Genomic DNA, 27,333 nt, shown 5'->3' with positions numbered 1-27,333 from the left:
CGTCCCGTGCGCGCCTTACTGTAAGAGGGCGCGGTACCAACATGCACCCCATCGTAGCTCGACCTTATCCGCGTATCGGCCGCAAGACGACGCAGTGGATCTCTCGCCTCATTCACGCAGTTTCGAACGTTTCTCTCGTTTACACGCGGCACCGATACATACACACGTGATTGGTCGACCGGGCTAGATCAGGATAATTTTCGTCTAGAACCTCCCTCACGATACCACATGAGCGCCGACGCGAAATGTTCACGACACACCAGGCGGCGGGAACGGGCGCGAACGAACGGCCACGGACGATGACAATGATAATGATATAACAATAGCGTGCGTTCTCCGCTGGTTCAGATCTTACACTGAAGACCAAGGTACACATATACATGTGTGTCGGCTGGGCCGGCAGGTAGAAGAAGGAGGTAGAGACCAAGAGGTAGGAGGAGGTGGAGTGTGGCTCCGGAGGGAGGGGAGCCCACGCTCTTGTGCACCAGCACCAGCCGCACACACAAGCGGCACAAGGCACGCACACACACACACACACACGCGCGCGCGCGAGTACATGTGTGCTCTCTCTCCCTCTCTCTTTATTTCTCTTTCTCGCACACGAGTGCGCGTGCACAATGTACCCATGCTCTCGCGCCGCAGCCTCGCGATCGCGAGAGCGGAATCGGGAGAGCATTCTCGCGCGTTTACGCACCTGTATGCGTCGGATGCTGGCCTGGTGTACGGGCCCCTTGTACGTACACTCGGACGTACTGTCTCCCTCGCGCGAGTGCTCTCGTGTACCCCGTTACATCGCATCGTGTCGCGCGCGCACGGTATGCGTGCGTGCGTGAGCACGTGTGAGAGAGCCGTGTGCCTACACGCGAAGAGACAACGCCATGCCGTGCCACACACAGGTAACCCGTCGTCCTGGGACCCCAGCCTCGCCTCGCCTCGCCTCGCCTCACCTCGCCTCGCCGCGCCTCGCCTCGTCCCGCGAGCGCGCCAAGGCACCTCGCTTCACTTACATACGATACGATACGAACGAGCCACAAGGCAGGCAGGTAGCGCACAAAACTAAAGAGACTCGTGAGAGGAGGCGAGACAGTGACGGTGAGAGATCAGGGGGGATGGGGTAGAGTGAAAGAGATGAGGTACCAGCCGGGAGAGAAAGAGAGGTGTAGGGAGAAAAGAGGGAGCCGGGACTAACCACTGGCGAGGAGGAGGTATGAGAAGAGAGCGACTAGCGCGAGAGAAGAGACGAAAGGAGAAGTAGCCTGCAGTCATGGAGGGGTGTCCGTTGCTGCTTCTGCTACTCCTGATGCTGCTGCCGACGCTGCTGCCGTTGCTGTGTTTAAGCAGCGGATACGCGCGCTTTAACGCAGTCGCGCGAGCAATCGTCTCCCTGCCCCTGTCTGTGTTGCCTGCTCGGCCGTTGCTACCTTCTTCGGGGATGAAAGTCGTTTAGGTCAGGATGACGGATTGTTCGCGGATGATACATATGCTCATTGACCCGGTCTTCGTTTTCTATACAGCAAATGAGGCTTGGTATCTACTATCTACTGTGTTGTCGTACAAAAGGACGATAGAACAAATGACATAATGTTCATCTATAATTTCGATTAATCTATTTGTAATACAAAAATTATGCGAACATTAATTATAGATTATAAATTTTTCAACATTTAGATTTATAATATAAAATTAAAAACAAATATCTAGAAATTATAAACAAATAATGTAATAAGTAGTATAGTGAGAAATAAAATTATATCTATTTTGTAGTACTAATTTGCACATTTATGCAGATTTTGCTAACATTAAGTAAATTAGGCGAGCACATTAATGTTAAAAACAAGGGAAGACAGAAACAGCGAAAGAGAGATGATATAGCTGTAAGAATACCAACGTGGGTAGCATCATGTATATCCAGATCGGCCTATCTGTCCTACCTCCGCCTACGTACTTCACCTGTCATCTCCTCTTATCTCAGACAATCCGTTCATCCGTCTTTTGAAACCACTTCTCTCCTACTTGTTCTTTTTATCTTATCTTTTTTTCCAACTACTTGATGAAGAGTATATATTTTGAAAGATAAATACTAGAAAATACTAGGAAACACAGATAAAGCTTGCTGAAAAATTATAATGGTAATGATAATGGCATAATTAAAACCTTTATCTTACGAATCTTAGAGTTTGTACGAGTATCTCGAGGATATATATACACGATTTCTTTAGAAATACGTAAAATAAAGAAAAATGGAGACAATAATACTTTGTTAATCATTCCTCGCCAAGTCCACGTCGCAGAACAACGTACGTCGACAATAGCACTACCGTTACATAAATCGAATTACTCAACGCCGAAGCATTACACAACTGTGTTTGCGCACGTCGATCGTGCCAAAGTGATTTGTTTGTACGCAATTTAGTACATCTGTGCGGCCTTCGCTGAACGATTCGTACGGGTTCGCGCATTCAAAGCGTATGAATAAAAATGTACGGAAAGTAGCGGAAAGTTCCTCGGCGCTTCTTTCTTTCCCTGGACCGTTGCATCGTTCGCCATTAAGGCGAGTGCGATTTGCATGCGCCTCGCAAAAAGGGAGAGGAGGGAAGCGAGGGCAGAGAGAAACACGCGGGGCAGGAGGCCTTTGATTTATCGTTTCTGCTGCCGCCCTCCTTCGACGTTCCATGCAGCGCGCGATCTGTTGCGCCACGTTGCGTTCCAATTTTGAGTTCCACCGGCGCATAATGAATCGGTATGCAAATTCTCGAATAGGGATCATAACTCATTCGTGCGATATCGTGTTCTCACACGCGGTCAATCGGGCATGCTTCACGGGACCGACACGACATTGCGCGGCGCGACGCGACGCGGGACGATGCAACGCGACTCGATGCTGGCAGACCGAGCAAGGAAGATAAGGGCAACGAAGACTGGCCGCAGCAATTACAAGCGCGTACATATACAGTATACACGCGCATGCACGCACGTCGCGATGATATTCGATGTAAAGACACGGAGGAAAAATCCCAGTCAAACTGACAGGTGTGAAATATGTGACCGAGACCGTGTAAAAATATCGGCCCACCGTCGTCCCTGTTAAACGTCTACCGCTCGGGTGCGAAACCCACTCATGACCGGATTGATTTTCCCGCTACGCGTTGTCGTCTGCGTTGCGGATTCTTCGTCAGTTGGACAAACAGATTTATGTATCGAGGATTTCCACGTGTGAACAAGTATAATACGTGTTAGAGAATCTAAAAACGGTAAACCTCGTGGAATTAAGTTCACAGGTAAATTGATCGATCTATCGATTTTATTATATGATTAGATCAATTAGCTTTATCAAAGGAGAAAGAGAGAAAGGGAGAGAAAAGATCAAACTTTGTTTTGCAATCTGTTTGATACAATAACAAGAATGACAAGTGGGACATTGTACAGAAATGGGATGAGCGTACAAACCAGTATCTTTAACATGTGTGAGAGATGATACACCGCATACACCGCGGAGGCACTCGTTCCTGCACCGAAGGACACTCCCGGGATAGCACTGCGGTAAGATGGAAATACGCCTTTCGTTCGGGGCCGGATTTATCGCGTGCTTCTCGGACATTAACGGCCCAAAGTGTCAAGGGCGACTGAGCTTGTTACAGCGCGGATGCTCCGGTTCTATCAGTCGCCGAACATTGACGGGAACTAGCGAGAAAGAGACGCGGATAGACAGATTGAAAGCAGCAAAGAGAGGACTACGCGGTGATCAGAGGGAGTGATGCAGAGAGATAGACCTGGGTAAGAGAGGAAGAGAGAGAGATACACACACAGAGATAGAGAGAAAGAGAGAGAGAGAGAGAGAGAGAGGAGGAAGAGACACGACGAGGCGTAAGGGTTCGTTCGAAAAGCAGGGTACCCATGTCCATTGACCGTAGGTACGCCAGTGTCGACCGCATCGATAATTCGATAAAGTGTCCTCACATTACCCTATTGATTGCTCCATTGTCCCCGCGACGCTTCTCGGCGATGGCTTCATCGAGGCTTTCAGCCCTTGGTCCGATGCCTCGGACCCACTTCCTTAGTCTCGCCAGCGACTCGCCTGTGTGCGCGACGTATAACGATTGGGTTCTCTCCTCGCGATTGATTAAACGTAACGGTTCCGAGGTGGACATTGTTCGCGCGTGAAATGTAGCACCTCGAAGTAATAATAATAATCAGGAAGCAATTAAAGTCTATGTTTCTATCCTCATCACAATGAATTTACTCATATACATTTGGTTACGAATAGCACGTAAATCTTAAGAAAAAAAATTTCGCATCGCGATCCTAAGTTACCGCAGCCGATAATGAATTATATTATTGAAAAAACCAAGCATATGACACGTAATTGGATTACATTGAAATTAATGACTGGCGATAGTGAGTGATGACTTTTTTTCGATGCGTTTATTATGTTGTCCCTCGGACCACATTTTCGTCGTAGATCCGTTGATACCTCGCAGGCGCAGACCTTTTGCATCTGGTTCCTAAACTTCATATATCAACAGCCACGCGAACGTATACGGTCGGATCTCTCGTGAAATCGGCGATCGATTATACCACGAAAGAAAGGCGGTAAGGGGGAAAGGAGGCGAGGAGAGAGATCCGGACCTTCGCTGCGTGCCTGAATCCTAATTGAATCGTCAGGACGCTCGAGAGTACTGGCCCTCAGGATACCGACTGCTGACATCAAGAATGTGACAGATAATCGGACATCGTGTCCCTTCCAGAAACCCTTAACGTCGAAACTTCAATCGATCGAACTCGCGATTTCCATAAATTATTTATCGAACCATCGCAATGCTCACTCTACTTCATATTCTAATTTATAACATGGTTAATAATTAAATGTATTTACTTTACGTATATGTATTATGTTGTCTAACAGAGATTTCTATAAAAAATTTGCTCTATAAATTTATCTTCTTAGAAAAAAGAAAAAAATCGTTAAGATACGCACACACTCTTAACATGTGAATGAGTAATCCGTGCAAATACTCTGCTTTTTTATGGAGTCTCAGCAATATGCGGGTATTGACGTGAACAAGTTGATTTTGACATATGTATAGTAATTAAATTATCCGAAGATTTGACTACCGGTTCTGTGTGCAAAGCGGCGACTTGCGCATCTCTCAGTAATCGTCTGTAGCTATTCGGGAATCTTTTGACACTGGGCTTAGCCGAGGCTGTGCGTATAGTCGTAGTGTTCGTACCTGTTCCTGTGGGCGGGACCCGGCATGCCATTCTATTTCAGCCCGGCTTTCATTCATAACTTGGGTTTTTAATAGCTTGCCGCAGTGCCTGTGGCGACGACGTTACTCCCAGTTCCCTCGCCTTCTCTCAGCATTGACCTCTTCAGCGCGCGCGAACCGAAAATCATTTTCTACACTAAACGCTGTCTCTATTTGAAACAGATCGACATTCGATTACTTTTTGTTTCCCGCTACTTGCTGTCGACTGAGTTTCGCATTACGATATTCTGAATGCTTCGGTGTGCAATAGAAAACATTAATTAACACGGAAATTAAATAGCAATTTATACTAATTTCCTTTCTACTATGAAATTTAAATACCTATATGCATTAGATGTTGTAATATTGCTAATTGTGTATGAAGACTTGGTAATATACAGATAACGGTAATATACAGAAAACGAGATTTCTATACCCCATACAGTATACTAAACTACTAATACATTTTTTTATCGCAAGTATATAATAATTATTATTAATACCTACATATTAGTATGCGATAATAACTAACATATTTTAGATCGCAGTACTCAAACTTTCCGCGTCTTTACACAGGAATAATAGGGGAAACCGATAATAAGATTAGAGAACTCTGACAATCCAATGATACTGATCTCTTCAAGAAAAAAGACATTTTAATACGTTACGTTCTGGAGGAAACGTATTAAATATTGAAAGGGGAGCAAGAAGCGAATATGTAATTCCACGGAATATGCTCTCGAATGAAGCTGTCAATGCATCTAGAATGATCGATATGCATGTATCTGTCTACGAGGCAAAATGCGACAACCCACTCGCACATATCCATGTACGGACGGCACGCGGCGAGATCTCGCGATATTGGAGCTCGTATATCAAACTGAATTATTTATTATCTTCTGACTCAATACATTTTCTCGCATTTTCTTCATGCGAAATGTGAGACTGTAAACTAGCGCCAAAATTTACATTTGCTTTTAATTAATATATGCTGCAAATTCGCTTGTATTCTTTAGTCAGAAAAAATTAAATTACACGTATCCATATCACAACGTATTGCATCGAAAATAATGAGCTAAAATTGCATTATTTTCCATCGATCAGAAGTCTGTTCGCGTTGTTCATACTTTTTGCATTCAACAGTTTCGCTTTCTCTTCAACATCCGAATATTTATCTTCTTTTAAATGAAAACAAAATTTTTCCAAAAAAGATTTCAAGCAACACGAATAGACCTAATTGTTCTTGTTACAATTTTTTTTGTAAAATAACGTTATGACTATCCGACCAATTTTTATCACAGATGCAGACAGACGTTTCAGTAACAAATCATTCTCAAAAGTATAACTCTCGTTGTAAGCTGATTAATCCTATCGGGCGTATCTCCGAAAGAGTCTTACGTGCGTCATGAAAAGCCATGACACGCACAATACTTAGGAACGGTGGAGCCCTTTCGGGGTATCGTCAAGAAGAACGAGAATACTGGGAGAATACCCGAACAAAGAGAAAAGGTAGGCAGAAAGGAGATGCATGGTGAAGGAGGAGGGCAGACGAGGCGCGCGAAGGTGAGGGCGACGCCACGAGGCTTATAAATAGACACGCGGATAATCACTCAGGATTTATGGTAACCACGGATTATCAAGTTGTACAAGGGGGTATATTTCATATTCGCGACGTTACCTTATTTCAATGGGGGAATACCTGTTCCGCGCGTTACAAACTGCATGAACGTGCATACACGGGGCGACACGTGTGTTGCATGAGCGCCCTCGTAGATACTCGAATGTATAGGTATGTATATAACCGCGTGCTCGCACATCACTAAGCTAGCTCGAGAAGGCGTCCAGGTGCCCCGTTCTTCTCGTTCCATCTTTGCCTACCCCCCTTTCACCGCTCCCGTCTCAAAATTATTCCCACGTTCAGCGACTATAAAAATGCCCGGCCACTTTTCCAAGAGAGCGATCCCTTGACCGATCACCGGCGACATAGTACACCGACTCGATATCCGTTCTCGAGATTAGAACGAGGATTCTTAACGGGCGCGAAGACGTCGTTGGGTGTCGCCCGTCGGAGCTGGAATTTCGAAACCACTCGACCGAAAGGATGAAATTGCAACCCCCGATAAGGAGACATCGAGGAAGAAAGAGGCAAAAGCCAGGAGATGCCGTCAAGAATAATGACTGATTCTTTAATTAATGTATATAAAAAAAAATCTGTTTATAATTCGGATAAACTGTGATTAAAAAAATTAGATTTGGATATTTTTGCAAAATACCAAAAATAACTGTTGTTCGAAGAGAAGGCTCGAGATCATATAATATCAATGTAACCCATATTTCTCAATTATTTGAGATTGTTTTATATAAATTAAATATGAAATTTTTGAAAACTCACTACTACTATCTTGGATTGTGACGTCAGAAGCAAGAAAATGTACAATAAAAGTTCGTACAAATTATATTTGAATAGGAATATTTTTCAATAAAACAACATTGCAATCGATAGAATAGATTTATAATAGGTATATATACCGACAAATTTCTTGTTTTAGAGAGAAATTAAATCATATTTATTCCTTATATCTCAAGCCTTATACATTTTACACATTTTCTCACTTTTGACATCACAATCTGAGATAGTATATAGTAAATAAACAGGAACTTTAATAATCTAATTTCTAACGATAAATGGAAGCAAACTTTTTTTAATGTTAACCATTTTTAAAAAGAGCTGCAAATATTTATTTTGTTAACGATACTATTGCAATCTCTTCGAAGGTATAGTTGAAAGAACATATCATGAAAAGATCGCTGGTAGAGAACGCAATCTTGATAATATCTGTCAATGAGAAAAGCAAGCAGTGACTCACAGCTTCGCTCATCTTCCGATTGTCTTCGCGCTCTTGCCATGAACTCCCTTCTACTTTTCAAGACCTCACCGAGTGACGCTTCCGATGAGCCCATCTCTTCCGTTATTAGCCATCGGTGGAATCGTGAGTTATGGTAGACAATGAGTTCATCGGTTCCGGATGAAGGTGCGCCGTGTAGCTTCGATAAATGGAGAGACCTGTCCGCGGCGATCGCTGGCTTGGCTCCTCGTCGGTCGGTCCGTACGTCGCCGTCGTTCGCGGCAATTACTGCCGGCCGAGCCCAGCACAAGAGGGAAAGAGAGAAACGTGCACACGAGTGTACGAGACTTTAAACGCGAGTCAACACTGTCGGCGAGCCGACAGAGGCATCGCGTGTACGGCAGATAGTATCGCTGAGATGCAACAATAGAGCCAAGACCGCCTATCCTCCCTCCCCACCGTCGCCGCCGCCGCGATTCTCGCTCCTCTACTCCTTCTCTCTCTCCACGAAATATTCCCACAGTCCTCACACATGCCGGATTAACGCACCCACTGGGCTTCCCATTGTCAACGCACGTAACCTACACACATGCTTACGCGGACACGCATGTCGACCGCGCGGCCTCACAATGCCCCAATATTCCTCAATCTAAAACGGCCCGGCGTCTTTTTACGCGATTGTTAAAGGCAGCTTCCATTATGCAGCGGGCCCTTGGACCCTCGGATCGGATTGCTCCGAGTTTCACTATCACCTACGATTGTACCATCACCAGACGCACGCATCGTAGCGTTATTGTTCATCCTCAAGATCCGCGTCGTCGTTCGATCATGGTTGCACTTCGTAGCAACGTCTCGGGTTACATTGGTCGCAAGTTAAAATAAATGCAAGCTTTATTCAATTACGTTTAGGCTGCGTCCGGGGAATGTGCTATCAGTTCCAGTGTGTCATTCTACCTTCATCATTCAGACATAAAACAAGAATAGAATGAGTAATAGCGCCGATAGCACTCTCCAAACACACCTTTGATATAAGAAAAAGTTTATCGTAACTGACATTTAAATTGAAAAGCCTTTTAACTAGTACCGTTACGTGTTTCGACTCGCTGTAAGTGTAAGCGCGGTTCATGCACGACCCTTGACCTGCAGGTCGTACATGCCTCGACTTATTTAAATCCATTGTGTTTGGAAAGATCTGCAACATAATGTAACAACTTCCGTTAATGCAAGTGTAACTTTTCACGGTATGCGCGTTTACATCGACTCAAATAAAATGAATAATAACTATTATAGTTTAGAAGAATATGCGTTCTTTTAGTCATGCATTCGAAATTATGGAATATAATATATAAGTAGATATTATATCGATCTCGAAAACCATAGTGCGCGAATAAACAAACAAAAAATAATTATAAAATCTTGCCATTAAAAAAAGAGAAAGGACATAGCATGCGGAATGAATGAAAGAGCAACATGTATTTATGAACTGAAGATATGATTATCTCCCTCTTGACTACTGTCATAATTCTAAGAATGTGCAGGGACAGTTATAAGCCATAATTAATGAAACTTTCTGGAAATGTAGGGCAGAAATCGAGGTGGAGACAAACCTATGGTACAACTGAACGGCGCATAATTCTTTATACAAAAATTGGTCAACAGAATAAATTTTTTCATTCGAAACTCTTGTCGAGAAAATAAAGTTTGAAAATCCCATATGCGGGCTTAATGAAGATACAGTTGTGGAAAGATAAACGTTATCATGTTTACATAACGTCCTTTATTACGACTTCACGAGTGGCAGAATTAAAGAAAATGTGACAAATATTTAAATTTTATTCATTTTATCAAGAGAAAAATTACTAACAACAAAACCTCAGACGAAAAAAGTTTATTCTGCACTTTCGACTCTTATTTTTATATAAGGGATAATTCCCCCTCCCCATCTGGTTGTATTATATAGATTTATCCTCACTCTGTATATTGGTAAATAAAAATTTATTTTATAAAAAGAAATTAATAATTATATCACTTTAATTTAATTAAAAAATGGAAACTCTCTATCCCCCCCCCTTCTCTCTTTACATATCCATCTATAATATTTATTTCTTTTCTCAAATCAGAAAGCTAAATCCATCTCTGGATTCCATTGGATTATTAAGGATTGAAAATTTTCATGATTTAATGGAAAGTCAATATTCTCAGATTTATTAGCAATGTTTTATTTTTATCGAAAGTGGCTATTAATCGAGCAATAATCCGGAGCCACGTGAAAGCTTCTTTCGCTACATACACTTCAGATTATGTTTATTTGTGTTCAATCGATTTGCTGGAGAATCCTATACGCACATTCTTTGAGAATGTGTGAAGTTTCTTCTGCAGCATTCCGCAATAGGTAACTGTCATTCGTTAAAACTTTAATAGCAGGTTTGATATAATTTACGAGAATTATAAGTATAATGGCCATAACGATGCTAATACATAATATCCGTTGTAAAACATATATGCATACTTCAACATTCTTTAGTAAACCTAATTTAAAGTAATTTAGATATTGGCCACGTTCAACAGAATGCTTATTTTGCAATTGTTAGAAGTTTGTTTCCTTGTGCTGATTGAATTATCCTTTTAGACCTCTAGAAGAATAATTCTATCGCAGAGAAGAAAACTCTCAACAGTTGCAAATAAACATTCTGTTGAATGCGGTCATTTAATTTTTTATAAACGACAGACAATAAAAGACAGTAAAAGTAACTTTACGTGATCAATATAAAATAAAATACTCATTTTACGATAAAAATATTTTATTCATAAATCCTGAGGTTGTTAAATAAAAATTTGTAATTTCAATCAATTAAAAGATCTGTAACATTTTTTATTTATTATATACAAAGTATGTGTGTGTGAAAACTGATGAGTAAAAAAAACTGCCAATTTATTTTATAGCCCGATATTAGTAGCGACTCACAAGAATTCATGGCAAGAGCAAAAATCTCAGCCACTGCTCATAATTATATCACCGCCGTTTTAAGTTTTAATGTCGGAAGCAGCGAGCCTGCAATGGTTAATGATTTCTCGCAGCGGTGGGAAAACATTAATGTCAAAAGTACTTGAGAAGTAATTGATCAAAGAGAAGTTATTAACGGCGTCAAGCAGAATTGTAGACATAACGCCAAGTACATTTAAAGAATCACATAGTTAAATATGATATACTTTCACAGCAATATTAGACAGTTATTTCTAAAATAAAAAGTACGAACCAACGGGCAAAATCAATTTAATAAATTTCTTCTTTATGTCTATTTATAAAATAATTTTAAATGCGAGTAGAATCTCTTAAAACCTGTGTTATTTGTTCTTAAATATAATAATTACTATTCGATATGTATACATAATTGGAGAAAATTCTCACAATACGTGAAAAGATACAGCAGCCTTGAGACCCAAATTATGACCGGTTCCCTAGAAGAATGACACGCGAACGCGAATGAGACAATTCACGCACACGCGAAAGTGCGAGATGGACAATGCCGTGCTGCTTTACGACGACATGCGTACCAAGTGACCGGCCGTGTTCGGCATTTCGCGAACAAATCGGAGAGCGTCGCGCTGGCACCCGAGTTCTCCGACAAGAGGGATCGAGGAAGGGACGCGGGCAGCATCAACCGCTGTTGAAGAGAAGAAGAAGAAAAAGCAGAAGAGGCTGAAAGCATTGTTCCGTTCCTTGCGCCTTTCTTCCCGTTCCCTCGCGTGTTTTTCTGTTCCCCCACATTTCATACCGGTGCACCATGCGGTACCTTCTACCTCCCCAATGCCACCTCAAACGCACCGGCCCGTGCTCAGGTGTGCTCCATTGTTAGCCGCCCTACATATCGCGTTTTGCCCTCTTTATTATGTGTTTGGCCATTATAATCAGGGAGAAGAAAGAAAGCGGAGAGAAAGGGAGAGCAGGAGAGAGCACGGAACACGAATATACACGCATGAATACACGAAAGCGGTGGTCGAAGGATCAAGTGGCATTGTGAGGCTTTAGACACAATGTTGTCCATCTTATGTTGGCGCAATTTCGTGCTATCTTATAATACCCGAACTGCAAATTTTCAATGCAGAATCGAATTATTCATCTTACAGTTGTACGGTATATTCCTGTAATGATTAAATTTGTCATTGATGTTTAACTATGTTATTGGACATTAAATGAATAATTTATGCTTATTATTACTTTTTTCTCTTTATTCCTAAATGTAATATTTCCTAAAAAGCTCTCTCTTTCTCTCTCTGTGTCTGTCTGTGTGTTTGTGTGTCTTCAATAGTAGCCTTACCATTAAATTAGCATTAATAGATATACACATGGAAAAGAAAAGTAAATATTGATTTGATGAAGTAGACAGCAGTCCGTACATTTGTAAATGAAAACTTATGTATCTCTCCAACTTTAGCATGAACGAACAAGATGAAATACCATAAACTGAAATTTCTTTGCTGAAAGATCAGAAATTTTTCTCGTTGCTTTTGAGCCTCGAGCGAGGAGTAAACTAGTCAAAGGGACGGGTTTCATTTTTGCATACTGAAACGCTTACATAATATCCGCCACAGTACGCCACGCGTTTTGTTGCTCGATTTGCGGAAGCGTTCCAACGATACGCGAAGCACAGGACTCTTTATTACCGCGGACGCAAGCACGTGGGATACGCCAGTTTTTTGAACAAACATGCGATTTCCCTCGGTTTCCAGTAAGGCAGAATACTCGGCGCGAGAAAAGGGAGGAGAAGAGCCTTACGAGCTAAAGGGATTTACGCGATGCCTCGGTATGACCTTAAGGTCGCGGCGTCGAAAAATTGCTAAATTATTTAAGACTCTCCTAGCCACGTCGGTGCTTGTTGCCGTATGATTTATTTCGACTATCATGATGCATAGTCCCGGTATCCAATATTGTAATACGTTTTGCATACGTGCACGTATCATTGTCGACGGTCGTAGCCAAGCGATTGAAACACTACCCGGGCTATATCTCAACAAGTTGGTCGGGCGTTATGAGTACCTGCTCCGTGTGGCATTATGTTCCCGGTGGTAGAACAAGTCGAGTTCAGAGGAAAGGGTGCGCGGGAAGAAGATACTTGCTCGTGATCGTTGGATCAGAATCCCGTGTTATTGCACTCGATGACGAGGCAAACAGGTGTAAGCCTGATTCTTCTCTTGGTGTACGTGTTCCATCATTCGTCGTGCATGTCACCGCGACGAGAAAGTGCGGATGATTTTTCTTATATGTCGGCTATAATTTGCTCGTGACGATCCGCACGTATCGTAAGGGACGAGAGATCGCTCGGTTTATGAAGCGGCCGAATGAGAGCGCGTATTACCGCAGCGAATCGGGTGCAAACATTTCACATTATTAATTGCCGTTTTACGAGTGCGGCTCGACGGTATCGATGGTGCGTACCGAGAAATCTGCCCTGGGCGCAATTAAATGGCTGCGGTATTAATTAACATTAAAATACGCTCTAATAATTAATATTAATTACTATGATCCTAGGGCTACCATAAATGTTTTAACTGAAACAAGTTTCGCCTATTATCTTCCGTTCGACATTATCCTCCGGCATGAATATGATTACATGAATAAACAACTAATGTCATATGCGTTATAAAACGAATTTAATATATTTCTATAAAAATTAATTGTAAATTTCTTTTAGCGCATATTTTTCCTAATTCGCAAAGCTTTTTGTAAACATTCAACAGTTTTCTAAAAGTTAAAAATTCAATATTGTTTAAACATCTATTGTTAGTTATATAAAAAATATTAATCTTTAAGTGGGTAGATAGGTGATCAGGTATAATTTTCATTAAAACCTTGTTCTGGAAAAGGAAAATAAAAAGTATTACTAAAAAATATTTTGAAATTTATTATTTTTATCTCATAAAAATATAACTAGTATAAATTTAATTATAACATAATGATTAGCAAAAAGTATAACTAAAAGTTGAAATTTGTTTTGAGGTGTTCTGAGCATCCCATCTACCAACTTGGGTACTTTTACATCACCCCTAACTAATATTTAAAGATTAAATATTCTTCTTACATCGTATACCAATGTCTAAAAAAACTTTTCGATTCGTAACATAATGCGTAGAATAAGATGTTGATTCCGTTCTTCGCGCATTAATGATAACCTTCATAAATCCAACGAGTAATAAAGCACCTGACACATATCTTCTTATCCGCCTACCTAACAATAAATAAGAATCGTTCGTCGCGATGATTTACGCGCGCGTATTCCGCGTGGTCGGTGGTTTTTTCCTTCGTCACTCGAGAAAGTTCAGGACGCGAGATGCGTGCGAAGCCGCACGAGGCACCCACACGATCGTTATCGTACGATTAATATGTTAATTGCGGCAGCGATGTCACATTAGTCACGATCGCCACGAGCACTCGTCCACACTTAACGGGCGTTCGACACTCCTGTGTAAGAAACGTCGAAACCGTGATGGCTTTTTTTTCATTTTAGCGTCATTCAAATCGTCTTAATCAAGATATTACGTGCGCGAATATGACTCATTTTCCACGCGTGCAAAACACAAGCGCTTCTCATAGGTGAATGCCAAGCGTGTATTCTACCTTGACTCCCATGCATCAAGAGCATCTGCGTGCACTCAAAGTTGCGATTATCTACTTTGCGAAAGAACGAATTTCGGGATAAATATACGGAAAGGACGGTTTTATTGAAATATTAAAAAATTTAATTAGATACACAGATTTGAAATTAAATTAATTTGACAGGGTTGCTACAGAAAATAAATTTAAAAATTCCCTGACTTTTCCAGGTTTTCCAGATAAAAATACAAAACTTTCCAATATGAAATATGTAAATTTTAACACATTTAAAGTCAAGAGTTGTAGGAAAGTTAGTCTACATTATTAAAAAAACAACGCAAAAAAGGTTTAGTAGCATATTAAAATTTTGGGTGCAAATTCAAGCCAACAAAAAATTAATTAGTATTGGAAAAAAGAATGCAGTTACGAAAAAGAGCGATCAAATAAAAATACTGCATAAAATATAAATTTTAATTATTTTAATTATTTTATTAAAATCGTTTAAAGTGTGAGAATTTTGAACGTATTTCATTATAAACGTCAGATATAAAATAATAAAAAATTATAACAATTATTTAGAATAGAAACAGTTTAAGGAAATTGTGAGTAAATTTCAAAATTCCAGACTTTTTTACATTTTTCCCTGACTTTTCCCGGTTTTCCATGATCAATATCAATTTCCCTGACTTCTCGGTTTTCCAGGTCTGTGGCAACCCTTTTGGACTATCAAAATAATTATGTAAGACGCTCAAATTATATAAGTGCTAGAATATTAAAATCTTTGTCGTCAAGACTTCAGTATTCTATATAATTATTTGATAGTCCAACAAAATTATTTTCAGATGTACCTAACTTTAATAATTTTAAATACTTCAGCGAACTGTTCTTTCCGCGTATCTACATTCGAATATCAACCGATGCAACAGTGCTTTCACTTGCGATCCGTGTTTACCGGATATTAGTTTCTAAAAAGAATAAATATTATAATTAAATCCGTTTTGTATCTCAAATCATTAATCTCGGATCACTAATAATATATTAGAACCAACATCTTGATATAATACGGAGAAGCAACAAGAAAACCTACTTCAATTGAAGTGTATTTATCGAAACGTCAATCGTCCGACTTTTAATTGTGTAACTTTCTGAAAGAAAATTTTAAAACAATTTAATTGATACGCCTTTTAAATTTTCTAATGCCTACGTCTTTTCTTAAAAAATCTATTCCCTACATAATTATCTGAAAAAGGTATTCACACACATAATAATCTGCCTATCAAAGGAAGACTTTCCTATCAATTACTGCTAATAATAAGTGTACGCTGTCACAGGTAGTGCAAGACAGAATTGAATTACTTATTTAATTGGGTGACGAACTAGAAATAGATCGAATCGTATCGTCGGTGTTACCCTTCTACTCGGAATTATTGAAGCGATGTAAAATGAGAAATCGGCGATCCTCCTCCGTTAATCAGCAATTACCTCGCAACCATTTAAATCGCCCTGCTAACGCGCAGGCACCTCTCATGTATATGAACATCCGTCCGCACAATTCGCCGACGAGCAATTTACGGCCGGGCCGTCCGTAAATTTACTTTCTTCTGCTATCGCAGCACGCAATTACGCGCCATCCATTTCGCCTGTCGCCCCGTCATCGAGCCTCTAACGCGTATCTCCTTAAAAGCGACTCCCGCGTGATTCGACGCGTCGTCGACTCGCTCGCTCGCTCGCTCGTTCGTTCGTTCAAGGAGCAATATACGATTAGTAATTCAGATCGACACGGTGAATAAGACGTTACGCGAGCGGAGCAATTACGATCGCCCCGCGACTTCTGAGGAACACCACACAGATTTTTTTCGCGCCACTATGTTGATCTAGGAGACGCGATAATTGTCGCGCAGCGCGCGAGGCTGAATTTAACCGGAGATTCACCATAGCGCAAAGTTAATTAGCCGCGCGGAATCTAAGGCATCCGGCTCGAGTACACGGGACACACCAACGCGCACGTGTATGCCGTCCTTGTGAAGCCAAATATGTGGTGGTGACATCCACTTGGCGCCAGCCCGCTCGTTCTGTAACCGGACCATCCCAACCGGTGACGTGTAAAGCACGTTTTCAGAGTAACTCGGTACAGGTACACGTACCTCGGCGGATAATGTATCTGGGTAAAGGTACAGCTACGGTTTTTTTTTTAGGGACACGACTATAAATAGGCGCAGTTGCACGCAAGTATTCAGATACGGCGTCGCAACACGATACGATTTAACCGTGTATATATACTTTGTTGCAGAAGTGGCACATAAATGACCGCGAAAATGAGTCCGAGGATTTTAATATGATTTTAATGCAGAAACATGATGCGGATCGTTCATTTTTTAATAAGAGAAATGGTTGCCTTCAGCTACTGTAAATATAATGAATGAATACATTTCCCTGCAAATATACGATCGTAATTGTCATAATTTAAAAGCAAAAATTCGATATCTACTTATGTTATTCTTTTGGAAGCAAAATACATAAATATTCTTGAAAGTACCTACTTATCACATTATTCGCTCAAGAAATCAAAACAAATGATATCATATAAATGATCATAGACCGTACATTTCTTAATCTTAGCATCTGTGTGTTTTTTTTTAAGAAAGAACTGAATCAAATTAGTATTTCTCCTCAACTCGATACTTTAGAAAGCTAGAGAGAGAGAGAGAGAGAGAGAGAGAGAGAGAGAGAAAGTGATATGATTTAAGTCATTATCAAGTCACTGATATCGTAGAGTCGTTTGCCACCTCTATTAACCTGGACCTCCCACCATCGCAAATCCAGCGAACAACAAATTTTGTATATGTAACTTTTACTTATGACCCTGAGATGTGTGACGGTGCAGTTTTGATTATATACAGATATTTGTTTAATAATGTAATTTTTTCGATATGTTTTTGCACTATCTTGGAGCAACAAAAAAGTAACAAAATCTGGTGTACTTGTTTTTTTATATCGCAGCTCTATATATAATTTTTATTATGGGAGAGTCCACCTTGCCATTAACCTGGACCCCTCATTTTCTTTTTTTTATTTGCTGCTAAACGATTGAACCAACAAAATTCGCTCTAGAGCAACAAATTAGCAACAAAATAGCACTCAATTTTTACCATCTCAATTTGTCCCAACTCAATTAATTTGCGCTGGTGGGTTTATAAAGGGTTTGTTTGCCTGATCTAATCTTTAGGAAACAAAGATATTCTTTCCACACAGTCTTTCATAATCGTCTGTGAATGATACATTATTTACACAATAGCTTTTACGGCACATTAACACATCTATTACTTCACATAATCGATACTATGTGTATAACTTTAAAGAGAGTTCAAAAGTAAGCCGAAACATGTAGTACTATGCTCTTCATTTAAGTAAATTTATTTCATATTTATTTTATATCTGACTTAATTTTGTGCGCACTAATTTCCACGCTTAACTATATCCTTTTTTATTGTATAATTTTGATTGTTATGAGTTCTCTTTGTTCTGTTCAATATAATTTAAGTTACTTACGAAACTACCTCATTTTTTGTAGTAACGACTTCTTAGAAATACGCAATCTATTCTTTTATTTATGCCTATATAAAATGTAAATAATACATGATTTTGCTGAAGTATTAAAAAATTCTAGATGTAGACTCTAATATAAATTTCTTGGACTATCAAAATAATAATGTAAGATGTTCAAACCGGTTGTCTAACGTTAAAATTTTTTGCAGAATTGCTCATCATGCTTGAGTTTTCTACATAATTATTTAGATAATCCAATAAAATTATTTTCGAATCTCTTCTGTATCTATCTAAATTTTTAGATATTACAGTAAAATCATTCTTTCCGTTTACACAGTAAGTAATTTACAAAAAGATAATATTACATATATGTAATAACTTGGTTTTACCAACAATTATATTTTGCCAAGTATTATATTATGTAACTTGTCAGAGTCAAAGGAAAGTCAAGAAGGATCTAGTGCTTCTTTAAAACTACAGTTCTTGCAAGCGTGGCGTACGACGAGCAGTTGGGAAAGGATTTCGCAAAACTGCGTGGTAATATACGATCCTAAGGTCTCTCGACCGAGAGCGTCTGGCGTTTATCTCTTTCCGATACGGAAGTCTAACCGGAGGAATTAATTGCCTGCCGTGGCACCTTACCACGGAGTCCAAGCGTCTCCATGCAATATCTGTTCTCTGCGGAGCCATTAACCGGGCGCATACTTTACGCGGGAAAGCACATAAGAACCATGAGTACAACGTCGACTGGCAAAATCTCATTTCACCGCTTCCACCTGGACGTTGTCGCGGAATGGAGATCGTTAACGAAACGCAGTGAGAGTTGCGTACGCGCATTGAGACTGCGAGCATAACGACCGGTATCTCGTTAGAATCTTCTTAACTACTTTCGAACTTGGTTAGCGTTTACTGAAAAGCAGAGCGAATACGCGTTTTGAAGAGCATTAGCCGTTCCGTAATCACGATGCTGGCACTGAAACATTGCTGAGCGACCTTGAAGAATTATGACTTTCATGTTTAACATTTTACGCTTAAAATAATATATATACAAAAAGATTATCCACGTTAAAGCCTGAAAATATCTCTACGTGAGTATTTATATAATTTCTGATATTAATTATTTAAATTAAAACCTGAAAATATCTCTACGTAATATCTCGAAGAGTATTTACATATAAATATATATCTGAATATTTATGCAATTTCTGGTAGAAATTATAATACAATCTCGATTGGATTTGCATCAGTATATTATATCCAGTTCGATAGCCTGAATCGCAACATTTCTACCGTAACGCTGTCGAGACAAAGTCGCTTCTTGCGAGACGCCTACGCGGGAGAAGCGATGCATTCGGTAGCGCATCTCGTCGCGTGAAAGTGAAGCAAGTGGGCGAGCAGTGCGAAAAATTTCATGGGGAACGAGGGCAGCGAGAACTCCGCGTGTGTGTGCGTGCGTAGAAAGATTTTCTACAGACTCTACACACACAGCGAGCCGCGGGCATTAATTTACACCACGCGAACGAAGCGGCAGTCGGGTGTTATTAAGTCGGAGACCGGAGAATCGCCCAATGTATGCATATATCGAATGCGAAGCGTGAGAATTCGTCTCGTGGAGACTGGGCAGAGGGGATCCTTCAGGATCAACGAGGTGCCGTGTTTCTCATTCTCTCTTCAGGCGAGGGCTCTTCTGTCACCTGCAGCGGCGAGGATAAACTTGGCTACCGTGTTCCCACCTCCGTTACTCACCTGTGCTACTTCAATTCTTATTTCTTTGTGTACATTTTATAGATTTTACTTTTTATTCCATTTTGTTTATCTTATCACGAAAAGAAAAAGATTTGTTAAAACAACTAAAATCTTCACTGATTCAGCAAGTCTACAGTTGTAATATATGGGCAGTTATCTTTTTTCTAAAAAAAAAAAAAAAATTTCTACATTTAAGTAATATTTCCTTGAATAGTACACTGAGAAAAAAATATAGTCAATTTTAATAAATATTTAGTTCAATACTGTCAACTAAATATTTACTTACAGTAAATAAATATTTGTTTAGTAAACAAAAATATTGTTAAATCAAATTAACATTTCTTGTATCAAATAAATATATCTTTATATTTAATAAATATTTAGTTGGCATGTATTCAACTAAATATTTATTAAAATTGATTATATTTTTTTCAGTGTAGCTAAGCAAACATTTCCTTATTGCAAATAAATATTTACTGAACGTAAACACACATTATTTCATTTAAGTATTATCTTTTCTTTTTGAGTAAATATTTATTTACAATAAAAAAATGTTTACTTAGCTACTATTAAAACAAATATTACTTAAATATAGGATTTCTTTTCCGTGTATGTTAAGATAGCAAAGTTGTACAACTGGATAAAATTAGCATTGTAATAGCACAGTAAATTTGTTAATATAGCAAAGACAACTTTCTATAGGTAAAAGTCAATTCAATATATATGTAGATCAAAATTTTTCCAATACACAGAACAAAACATGCTAGCTAAGATGATGTGTGTACTTCTGTTATTACAATGAAGAAAATTTGTTGATGAAAATAATTAGCAATTTTGTTCATTGTAGCAAAGAATATCTTTATTGAACTATCAAATTTTCTCAGTTATAGATGTTGAACTCGTACAGTTATAGCTTTGCTGAACCATCCAATTTTTTCCATAATCTTATCACTTGACGCTTTATTTCTCTAATTTCTACATCATATGTTCCTAAAGAGGACTGCTTAGAACAGCAATAAACGTTCTACCTATCTCTTTGTCTTTCTCTCTGCGTGTGTCTGCGCTGTGCTCCGCTTCGCGATGACGAGACAATTGGAAAAAGAATAGCACGCTGCGGTACGATTGAACTTTCACTTCGACGTTACGATTCGATTGTAAATATACACGGTGAGAAGAAATCCGTGAGTCGGCAAAGTGCAGACGGATAGATAACCTCGACAGCGGGGTATAACGCGTCGTTGTTTATCGGTTGTTTCGTTTCCCGTTCATTCTTCCTGCGGGGATCAGCTCGAGGACCGTGGAAACTGGGAGTGATATATGTCGGGTTGCACGAGAACGACGCTGCTTGGCGCAAGGTAGATACTTCGTGACACTAGCGGCGAATGCATGTGCCGAGTGATGGTGTTTGTAAAATTACACGATACCGCATTTTGTTGAGTAGAAAACATAAGTGATAAAAGGCCTGTTCTTTTTGGCTGAACTTTTGCACCAGTTCATCTTTCTTCCTGGAGAGAAAAGGAAGAAAGATGAACTGGTGTAAAAGCTCAGCCAAAAAGAACAAGGCCTAAACTGGACCAAGTGAAAGTGCGATTTTGTGACTCAAGCCAGATAGATACCCAATGATACTAGCATCGATTAGAGATATCATTTCTTACGGAATAATGATGCAGATTCCATCTTGCATCGAGAGAGAGAATTGTACATACACTTTATTAAATAAAAAACGAAAGAAAGAAGAAAGTATCATTTGATGAAATTAAATCATTTGAACAATCCTATGTCTCAGCTTGAGTGCGTTCAATAGAATTCTCTATAAAATTTTAATCGAGAAAAGTTTATCTTCACACAAAACTTATCAAAATACTTATATTAAAGTCAGCCTTCGAAGATCTTAAGCGAATTTTCTTATGAACAATGCATGAGCTACCAATCGGGCAATGAACGTTTGGCCCTTCTATAAAAATAATTTTTATAATTTGTTTCTCCTTGTCAAAATTTAGGGGCGAGAACAAAGGTAATCCCCTCTTCTTGAGTATGTTCATGTCTGAAAGTATTTTATGGAATTATTAATAACTAAGAATATTATCCCTTGTGCAATAACGATGTCGGCTGATGTAAGTTCAAGTATTTGCACTTTGCAGAGTTTGAATTTATGTACTAGTACGTTAATTAAATCATCCTTTTAAATGAGTCTATATGATTAAATAAAATTACCACTACCGGATCGACATTTGCTTGCTGTAGGACATTTATAGTTAATGATAAAAAAAGTTACCTAACTGACAAGTTCGTTTTTATAAATTGACGATCAACGTCGCGCGAATGTAATATCGAGAAAAAGCTTTATATACTGCGAATGTAGTTTTCCAGTGAATTCTAGAATGTTAACTCATTCGACGAGACGAAAATCGATTGGACCACGAGCCATTCGCACGCTGATTATACCAATCGATCGCAATGGATTTTGTCGAATTCGTTATTTATGCAAATTACATTTATTTCACTTAATCCCGCAGCACGTTAATTAAGCTCATTCGGATGTGTGTACTCATGGTTTATCACCCCTAGCATTACTCTCGTAAATAGCTTCAATATAATGTATCAACAAGACAACTACTTTGATTTAATATAAAATTTCACAACAAAATGAGAAATTAATAGAAACTTATGCACTTTTTATAATATACACAGCATGCTTATATTAATTTTTGATCAATTTGCATGAAAAATATTAATATTTATTTGGTGCTATAAAAGATCTAGATTATTTACTAATGATGTATATATATATATATATATATATATATATATATATATATATATATATACCTACATATAATGAAATATTACATCTATTATATTTCTCATTACATCTCCATCTAACTTACTTTAGAAGTAATTTTGAAAATATTTACAATAATCTTCTACCACTATTTCCTCATTATACTTTTAATACTTTTTTAAAATTCATATTCGCACATTTCTCTGTTCATAAACAGAGAAATAATGTATATATATATATGCAATAATTATCAAGAGACAATTCTCATAGGTCATTACCTTTTATATTGAAATAAAAAATAATTTGACTCACTTCACATAATGTGCAAGGGCAGAATTGTAACCGTAATAATCTGTAAAATAAAAATATATCCATATTATAGACTCCTTTAGAAATAATGAATATTTCTAAAAATTATCTTGCATACATTAAATTTTTCGTCCTTCCCTTTTAAATAGATATTTCATAAAATAATCATATAATTTCGGAGAAAAGTCCTTTCATTAAGTATAACAATTTTTGTAAATCTGATAAAAAATGAAAGTTTAATATTTATAATAAAATAATCCTAATGATATAAATCTAATACATCTTGAAAATATTATATTCATACATTCATCATTATATTTATATGTATATTCATACATTCATGAATGTAATATTATCAATATTTGATTAGATATTTTGAGAGAGAGAGAGAGAGAGAGAGAGAGAGAGAGAGAATCCTTTATACGAAAAAGTACACAAAAAAAGAACTTAAACAACACGATATTTTTACGTTATTTTACGATGCTTTACGATGTTTTTACACATCTTTTAAATATGTATGTCCTAAAAAACGTCATTAATGTCATTATTGTCTTTAAGGCATACATGTTGTCTGTGAGAAGCAAGAAGTGCAACGTATATGATTTTATCAGGGACGAACGATTAATGTCGCAGTAACAAATATAACAATCAAATAATAAATTACTCACTCAGATATTCAGCTTGATGCACGATGCCTCCCCGGGCTTCTTATTTTCGCGTTGTCCGTTGGCTTCTTCATGGCACTCACACTACACTCGTAGAAAACTTAGTACGCTCGCGCACACACCGATTACCAAAATACGATACTCGCGCGACACTTGGCAGTTGGCACGGCACCTCTGAGACACGACGATGTTAATCAGATGCAACGCGTAGGATATTGCGAGGGGACACGAAATAAGCAAAAATGAGCGCGATTATACGACTCGAATTACGATGCCCGTCACACCCGCCTCGCGACTCGCGACCAAACGGTTACAGGTACGTTTCCACTAACCGTTCAAATCAACTTTAGGGTGCGTTCCATTTCGCGCATAAGCGCACGATGTATCATTGGGTTTGTTCGCATTGCTTGAAATTCCAAAAAATTTGCACATAGAAAGAGATGAATATACATATATTCGAACGTTCAAGAAAGAGAAAGCGAAGATGCTGAGTACAAGAAATACAAGCAACGCGAACATGGATCTATTTTATCGTTATGTTGAACACACCTCGAATTAAAAGCGACGGAATCTGCGATCAACTTCACGCGTTTCAAGAATCGTTACGGCGGTGCTACACCTGTTGCTCCTAACTGCACCTTTGTACATTCTCGCATTTTGAAAAATAAGTTACGATTTTGTTTCAATTGTTATTTTGTGTATTACATGACATACGTGAATATTGAAAAAGTGGGGCCAGGTTTACAGAGGTGAATAAATGTATGTATTACAATTAGAGGCAATTGCGGATTAATCACGATTAATTTATTAATTAAGGCAATGCGATACCATTTGATTCGTAAAGTCTTATAAAGATCCGTTGTTTTCCAAATTTTTTTGAATGAATCTTATGGACTTTCTACAGTGAGCTATTACGTAAGCTGTAAGTCTTAAGCCGCAAGAAATTGACCAATCATAGTCAATTATTCTTCTCACATTCAACCGTGATTGATCAATTTCTTACGACTTAAGACTCGAAACTTAGATAATGACTTATTGTAGAAGGCCATTACTCTGAAAAATGAAATCTCACTAATTAAGACAAAATCATACGAAAATGTGCAATCGAAATTCAGTGTTACTCGAGCAATGTATTTGACGAACGCGAATTCTGCGAAATATATACATACTGTTAATAAATGATCGATGTATCACGGTTTACCATTACTTGAATTACGATGTCTACTTTAAGTTAATGAATCATGCGAAATATATGTCCCGATAAATAGCCGTCGATTTGACACACTTATGAATCGTTAATCGCGGGAGTTAAGTAATCACACGGATTTGTGAATCAGTAATCGTTCATACAGAATGATCGCTCATTCTTCTAAGCACTCGCTATCGCGTCTCGAGGGATAATAACGTAACGACGTACCATACTGGGCGCTTTGTGCCGTGTCAGCCAGCCCGTTCGAGCGTTGCCGAGAGAATAACATAACGACACAGCGGCGCGTGTCGCGGTCGCCGCTAGTAAACACAATAGGCGCGTGGTGCTGGCAAAAAATTAACTGCCGCGCCGGCCGAACGTTTTTGTTGATATCTCGTAACCGCCGCGAAATATTCAAAGCGCTGAAAAGTAAACGTAGGTATACGGATATACGGAATGTTTTATTTCTCGCATATATCACGTTCATTTCGATGGATGGATTATTCGCTCGCACATTTTGCTGTTTCATTTCTTAGCGTCACGTGAGGTAACAATTATTGATCCGATTTGTACGATACTTCTTTAACAATTATAGCGTGCTGTTTTTCTAGCGAGGTAGAAAATTTTTTCAAAAATTTAATACTGGAAGATATCTAAGTAGATAATATAGGTTTGAGAAACGTACAGTCGAAATATTTTTATGCTGTTATACAAAATATTAAATAAACATTATTAACATTAAATATTCGTTTATCAAAACGTCGAAAATTCTCGTTCGAGAATGATATTTTAAACTAGTAAAAAAATGCCTAATAAATATTATAAATGTTTTATAAACATTTCTGTAACGTTTATTAAAACGTCGAAAAGTTTCGTACAAGAACAGTATTTTAATCTAGTAAAAAAAAATGTTTAACACATGTTACAAGCGTCTTATACTCGTAAACATTTTTGTAACGTTTATTAAACAGTTTAAATAGTTTAAAAAGACATATCAAAGTTTAAACGTTTATTTTTCAGTTTATACGTTTATTACGTGATTTTTAACATTTATTAAATGTACTTTGAACACAAACTATATTGTTTGAGTAGTGATTAATAGTGCTTTTAACTCAAAATAAGTGATCACTATCTTTCAATAATCATAAAAAATAAACTAATTTAACTTCACAATATCCATTCATTAAATAACACCTACAGTGAGTGCAAAAAGTATTTGTACAGAGAAAATATTTTTTTAAAAAACTTTATTTTTAAAAAGTAAATATTATATCCATCGAGAAATGAGTCATCGAATCGATGATTTCAATATCAATTTGACGTTGATTCGTTTAATTGACGATCATTTCTTGTTGGGTAATTAATAATTTATTTATAAAAAATAAAATAGGCTGTATGTTTCTTAAAATTATATATACCAAATATATGTATTAATTATAAAAAACATATCATCTAAAAAATAAGCAAAAATTAAAAATTGTATTGCTTGGATACTCAAAAAGTATTCGTACAATTGAGAAATTTAGCTTCTAAAATCAGGAATACACGCGAAGCTCGTTTCCTTATGTTAGAACAATGATACTCAAAAAGTATTCGTACAATTGAGAAATTTAGCTTCTAAAATCAGGAATACACGCGAAGTTCGTTTCCTCATATTAGAACAGAATGTATTCATTGTATAAAATTGTTAATTAATGTTTATTTTCTACAAATAAGACTTTTTATAAAAAATTTCCTTGTACGAATACTTTTTGCTCTCTCCGTATATCATTCTTAGGATTTTCGGAGAGATCATAATAGATTCTACAAGTGACACATTTTGAATTATCGTTTTTGTGAATAAAAAGAAGGGAATTTAGAATTGTGTGTGTGTGTGTGTGTGTGTGAGACAGTTTTGATAATCAAAGTTGAAAAAAAATTGTTTTATTTCGAGTTATGTGATTTGTGACGAATTATTTTGGATTTGCTATAATTTTATAGGATATCAAAGTCATCACAACTGAAAAAGCGTGGTTTTTAAGAGTTGTGAAATAAAAATTCTAAATGACATTTGGCAATGTTTTTAAAAGTACATATTTTTACTGATATTATTTAATTTTTTTAAGTTAAAAAATACTTCTCCCCTCTTCTTACTACAATTAAAAAAATTTAATTTTTTTAGTATAGTAAAAGGGAGCAATATTATTTTTAGCTACTAATTTTCTAGTTTGCTAGAAGACTAGCACGTTAATTGCTAATAAAAGCATGTAAATAAGGTCTTGTTGCTTGCTTCAAAAAGAAATTATAATGAGAATATCGTTGATTAAAATCGATAAATGTATTCTGTTAATAATGTTAATTTCTCAATTAGCTTTTATAATAACGTACAATTTCATCAGTCTTCTACTAATCTATCTTAATCATTAATAAATC

At 37.9% G+C, this 27,333-nt stretch overlaps 1 protein-coding gene across 1 annotated transcript in view; it reads right to left on the bottom strand.

Moving 5' to 3' along the window:
* The window catches only part of Sox102F (transcription factor Sox102F), a 196,315-nt gene extending 173,214 nt beyond the window's left edge, over positions 1–23,101 (bottom strand). Inside the window, exons 1-2 of the mRNA XM_018506625.1 lie at positions 23,071–23,101; positions 14,113–14,115 (exon numbers count right to left, since the gene is read on the bottom strand). The gene's annotated coding sequence lies outside the window, so the exon portion shown is untranslated. The remainder of the gene's footprint in view (positions 1–14,112; positions 14,116–23,070) is intronic.
* Positions 23,102–27,333: the final 4,232 nt, after the last annotated feature.

Source organism: Trachymyrmex cornetzi, unplaced genomic scaffold, assembly GCF_001594075.2.
Source record: "Trachymyrmex cornetzi isolate Tcor2-1 unplaced genomic scaffold, Tcor1.1 scaffold227, whole genome shotgun sequence".
NCBI lineage: Eukaryota > Metazoa > Arthropoda > Insecta > Hymenoptera > Formicidae > Trachymyrmex > Trachymyrmex cornetzi.
The sequence above is the reverse complement of the archived record's forward strand: the minus strand, read 5'-3'. Positions and strand labels throughout refer to the sequence as shown.